This window comes from Triticum aestivum, chromosome 3D, assembly GCF_018294505.1.
Source record: "Triticum aestivum cultivar Chinese Spring chromosome 3D, IWGSC CS RefSeq v2.1, whole genome shotgun sequence".
Taxonomy (NCBI): domain Eukaryota; kingdom Viridiplantae; phylum Streptophyta; class Magnoliopsida; order Poales; family Poaceae; genus Triticum; species Triticum aestivum.
Genome location: NC_057802.1, coordinates 445,175,626 through 445,181,625, shown reverse-complemented (window position 1 = coordinate 445,181,625; position 6,000 = coordinate 445,175,626).

The window sequence follows — 6,000 nt, the reverse complement described above, 5'->3', positions numbered from 1 at the left end:
TACAAGACATCCAGGAAAGTGTTAGGCGGCACCGGCTTACGCTGAGAGCCTAGCCGGCTTAAAGCATCAGCCGCCTCGTTCTTCCTGCGATCAATGTGCTCCACTTGGTATCCCTGAAAGTGCCCAACAATGGCATCAACCTCGTGGCGGTAAGCCGCCATGAGAGGATCCTTAGAATCCCAGGTGCCTGGTACTTGTTGAGCCACCAAATCTGAGTCCCCAAAGCACCTTACCCGGCTTAAGCTCATCTCCTTAGCCACCCGAAGACCGTGGAGCAAAGCCTCATATTCAGCCGCATTGTTAGTGCAAGGAAACATCAACCGCAGCACATAATGGAACTTGTCACCTTTTGGGGAAGCCAATACAACACCAGCCCTCGAGCCCTCCAACTATCTGGACCCGTCGAAGTGGATAGTCCAATAAGTGTTATCCGGCTTTTGCTCAGGCACTTGAGACTCCGTCCAATCATTGATGAAATCCACCAAAGCCTGAGATTTAACAGCAGTGCGTGGCACATATTTGAGGCCATGAGGTCCAAGTTCTATAGCCCACTTAGCAATTCTCCCTGTAGCCTCTCTGTTCTGGATAATATCACCAAGGGGGCAGAACTGACCACAGTGATGGGATGACCCTGAAAATAATGTTTGAGTTTCCGGCTCGCCATGAACACACCGTATACGAGCTTCTGCCAATGTGGGTACCGCTGCTTGGACTCAATGAGCACCTCGCTGACATAATAAACCGGCCGCTGAACCGGATGCTCCTTACCCGCCTCCTTGCGCTCCACAACAATAGCCACGCTGACAGCTCGTGCATTTGCCGCTACATATAGTAGCAAGGGCTCCTTATCAATCGGAGCAGCAAGGACGGGGGGCTCTGCCAGTTGCTTTTTCAAATCCTCAAAAGCGGTATTAGCTGCATCATTCCAGATAAAGTTATCAGTCTTCTTCATCAACTGATATAGAGGCATAGCCTTCTCACCCAAACGGCTTATAAACCGGCTTAAAGCAGCGATGCGACCCGCCAAACGCTGAACGTCATTTATACATGCCGGCTTAGCTAGGGAGGTGATAGCCTTGATCTTCTCCGGGTTAGCCTCAATGCCTCTGTCAGAAACCAAGAAGCCCAATAGTTTGCCTGCAGGAACACCAAAAACACACTTGGCCGGGTTAAGCATCATCTTGTAGACCCGGAGATTATCGAAGGTTTCCCTTAAGTCATCTATCAGGGTTTCCTCCTTGATGGATTTAACCACAATATCATCCACGTAAGCGTGAACATTGCGCCCGATCTGTTTATGAAGACAATTCTGTACACAACGCTGGTAAGTCGCCTGTGCACACTTGAGTCCAAAAGGCATAGACACATAGCAGAAGGCTCCAAAGGGAGTGATGAACGCCGTCTTCTCCTGGTCCTTAACTGCCATCTTAATCTGATGATACCCGGAATAGGCATCCAAGAAACTTAAGCGTGCACAACCTGCCGTAGCATCAATGATTTGATCAATACGGGGGAGAGCAAAAGGATCAGCCGGACACGCCTTGTTCAAGTCCGTGTAGTCCACACACATCCGCCAGGTGCCGTTCTTCTTGAGTACGAGCACCGGGTTAGCCAACCACTCCGGGTGAAAAACCTCAACAATGAACCCGGCTGCCAAGAGCCGGGCCACTTCTTCACCAATAGCTTTCCGCCTCTCTTCGTTAAACCGTCGAAGGAACTGTCTGACCGGCTTAAATTTTGGATCAATATTGAGAGTGTGCTCAGCGAGTTCTCTAGGTACACCTGGCATGTCAGAAGGTTTCCACGCGAAGATGTCCCTATTCTCACGGATGAACTCGATGAGCGCGCTTTCCTATTTCGGGTCCAGATTTGCACTGATGCTAAACTGCTGAGACGAGTCACCTGGAACAAAATCAACAAGTTTAGTCTCATCAGCTGATTTAAATTTCATGGCCGGTTCATTCTCCGTGGTTGGCTTTTTCAGGGAGGTCATATCTGTTGGGTCAACATTGTCCTTATAAAATTTCAACTCCTCTGTGGCGCAAACAGGCTCTGCATAAGCTGCATCACCTTCCTCACACTCCAGAGCCACTTTCCGGTTGCCGTGAACCGTAATGGTCCCATTGTGACCCGGCATCTTGAGCTGTAAGTACACATAACACGGCCGTGCCATGAACTTAGCGTAAGCCGGCTGTCCAAATATAGCGTGGTATGGACTTCTTATCTTGACCACCTCAAAGGTCAACTTCTCCACCCTGTAGTTGTTCTCATCGCCAAAGTCCTCTTCCAGTTCGATCTTGCCGACTGGATAAGCCGACTTACTGGGTACCACACCATGGAAGATAGTGTTTGACTGGCTGAGGTTCTTATCGACTAGCCCCATACGACGGAAAGTCTCATAATAGAGGATATTGAAGCTGCTGCCTCCATCCATGAGTACTTTTGTGAACTTATAGCCTCCCACCTGAGGGGCCACCACTAAGGCCAAGTGGCCCGGGTTATCCACCCGGGGAGGGTGATCCTCCCTACTCCACACTATAGGCTGCTAAGACCACCGCAAGTAGCGTGGAACCGCCGGCTCAACAGCATTAACAGCCCGCTTGTGAAGCTTCTCGTCTCGTTTGCACAAACTAGTGGTGAACACGTGATACTGTCCGCCGCTAAGCTGCTTCGGTTTGGTCTGATAACCCCCCTGCTGCTGTTGCTGACCCTGACCAGACTGTTGATTAAAGCCTCCTTGACTGTTCTGAGGACCGGAATTTGAGCCACCGCCCGGGCCATGAAAACCGCCGGCACCTGAGCCGCCGGCACCTGAGCCACCACCCGGACCATTGTAGTTTTTGAAGGCCTTCATGATAGCACAATCCTTCCACAGATGAGTCGCTGGCTTCTCTCTAGAGCCGTGTCTCGGACAAGGTTCGTTCAACAGCTGCTCCAGAGAAGGTCCTGACCCGCCGCCTCGGGGAGGGGGCCTCCCCTTGCGTCGCTGGTTATTACCTTGAGAGTTGGTGTTGGCTACAAACTCTAGGATGCCATCGGCCTTACGCTTGCCTCCTCCTTGGTTCCCCGGGTTAAACTGAGGACCCTTGCCGTTGCCATTCTTCCTTCCCTTCCCTGCCCTTTCATCATCTGAAGGGGGATCCTTGGTACCATCGGAATCGGCGTACTTGACAAGAGCCGCCATTAGGGTACCCATATCGGTGCAGTCGCGCTTGAGCCGCCCAAGCTTCATCTTAAGGGGCACAAAGCGACAGTTCTGTTCCAACACTAAGACTGCAGAGCCGGCATCCATCTTATCTGATGAATGTATGATCTCCTTGACCCGGCGAACCCAATGGGTCGTGGACTTGCCCTCCTGCTGCTTACAGTTAGTCAAATCCACAATTGACATAGATTGCCTGCAGGTATCTTTGAAGTTTTGAATGAACCGGGCTTTCAGCTCAGCCCAAGACCCAATGGAGTTCGGTGGTAGCCCTTTTAACCACGTGCGGGCAGTTCCATCTAACATCATGGTAAAATATTTGGCCATGGCCGCCTCGCTGACCTCTAGTAATTCCATAGCCATCTCATAACTCTCAATCCAAGCTACAGGCTGTAAGTCTGCTGTATAGTTAGGCACCTTCCGAGGTCCTTTGAAGTCCTTGGGTAAACGTTCATTACGGATAGCTGGCACCAAACAAGGGACACCCCCGGTTCTGGTAGGGATACCCACATCGACGGACGTCGTCGGATAAGCCGGGGGAGTCTGGTAAGCCGTCAATTGAGGCGCCTGCTCTGCCTCCTGGCGTGCTTGGTCTGCTACATAAAAGGCTCCATTACGAGCCGGGCCATGACCAGGGGGCGGGTCATGGCGTCGGACATTACTTGAGCCGGTCGCTGAGACCATGTGCCGGCTGTAACTCGGGCTCTGGCCTGGTCGAGGGGTTGAGTGGATCCTGTCCCGGCTGTAGGAGTATGCCTCTTGCTGCGCCAGTGCTGTCTGAAGCAGTTCCCTAACCCGGCGGGTTTCAATAGCCGTCGGAGAGTCGCCGTCAACTGGGAGAGCCGCCAGCCGTGCTGCCGCAGCGACCATGTTCTCCAGCGGGTTATTATAATGACCCGGGGGTATTGGCACATACTGAAGCGGGGCAGGGGGCACCTGGGGAGGCCCCATCACTCGTGGCTGAATAAGGGGTCCAGACCCGGGTGCTATGACCCCTGGCGGGTTACTGGATCCTACACCCGGCGTGTTGAAGAGATTGCGTGGATCGTAAACCGGCGGGAGTCGAGACTGGGCCTTCTGATGCCTCCTTCTCATGACCTCGTTGGCCGCGTTCTGATCCATCGTGAGTTGTAAGGACTGCGCCTGAATCAACTGAGTCCGGGCGTCGAGAGCCGCCCGCTCTGCAGCCAGCCTGATCCCTTCCGCTGCAAGATCCTCTTTAGCTTTTATCAAATCCAATTTTAGCTGTGCCACCGCCGCATCGTGCTGAGCTTGATCTGCCGGGTCGATCTTGGCGGTTAACAGGGCCGTCATCTTGTCCGTGAGATCCATTAGCACCTGAGCCGGAGAAGGCACCGGGTTTCCCGCTCCAGCAGCAGGGTTCTGAACAGGCTGTGCACCAGCCATAAAAACTCCAACCTGACTTGGTGGCTCAAAAAGGTCCGGAATACTGTCACCGTCGGAACAACCCATGAGCACGCCATCTTGGAGTTGGTACAACGAGTTTGACTCATCGGTGGCCGACTCGCCGTCAGAGCCGGCGGCTGCCTCTTCACCGGACCCAGATGGATCAGAGGGCCCTCCATGGATGCATCCCACAAAAGCTCTCCTTAAGGCAGGCCGGGCCCGGGCGGCTCGTGCGCGCTGAGCCGTTTCGAAGAGATCGGCACGGAGATCCGGCTCGGGGCCCGGCTCACCGATCTTGCCGATGAAGACATGAATTCCGCCAAAGGGGACCCGGTACCCGTACTCAATTGAGCCGGCGTCGGTGCCCCAGTCCGCATCGTCGATGTAGAGCTTGCTGCGACGACTCTTGGTCATCCGGCCCACAGCGTATCCCTTGAGCTCTTCGAAGCTGCCCTTCAAGAACTCAAATCCACCGTGCGCTTGCCCCACGGTGGGCGCCAACTGTCGTGGAATTGTCACGGCAGATGTCCTTGAGCTAGGACTTAGTCGTGGAGCCATCGCAACTAGGAAGCTTGAAGGGGTTATGTGGGACAAGGAACACGAGGGTTTATACTGGTTCAGCCCCTTACAGTGAAGGTAAAAGCCTACGTCCAGTTTGAGGTGTTATTGATTAGGGTTACGATCGCCAGGGAGCTAACAGTTATCCCGGCTCTCGATGATATTATTGTCGCCCTTAAACCGCTGTCGGGTCCTCCCTTTATATAGGGAGGCTGACGCCCAGCAGCCCTTAGAGTCCCGGCCGGCTCATAAGAGCGTCCGGCTCGGACTCTAAACAATACCTGCCTTACACTACAAGTCTACTATAACAATGATTGTAACTACAGGCTTTAAGCCATAACCGGGTCTCAGCCCATCTCTGGCCCATTATCTTGACACTTAGCTCCGGGCTTCTGGCAATGACCCTTAGAATAACCCGGCCCTCCTGGCGGGTGACTCCAAGGTCTATATCCTCAACAGAGGGGAAGGGGAGTGCATCTACATACCCTTGTAGATCGCGATGCGGAAGCGTTGCAAGAACGCGGATGAAGGAGTCGTACTCGTAGCGTTCAGATCGTTGTTGATTCCGATCTAAGCGCAGAACCACGGCGCCTCCGCGTTCAACACACGTGCAGCCCGGTGACGTCTCCCACGCCTTTATCCAGCAAGGAGAGAGGGAGAGGTTGGGGAAGACTCCGTCCAGCAGCAGCACGACGGCATGGTGGTGATGGAGGAGCGTGGCAATCCTGCAGGGCTTCGCCAAGCACCGCGGGAGAGGAGGAGGAGGGAGAGGGGTAGGGCTACGCCAAGAGAGATGAAGTCTCCTATCTATGGCAGCCCCAAAACCCCCAATA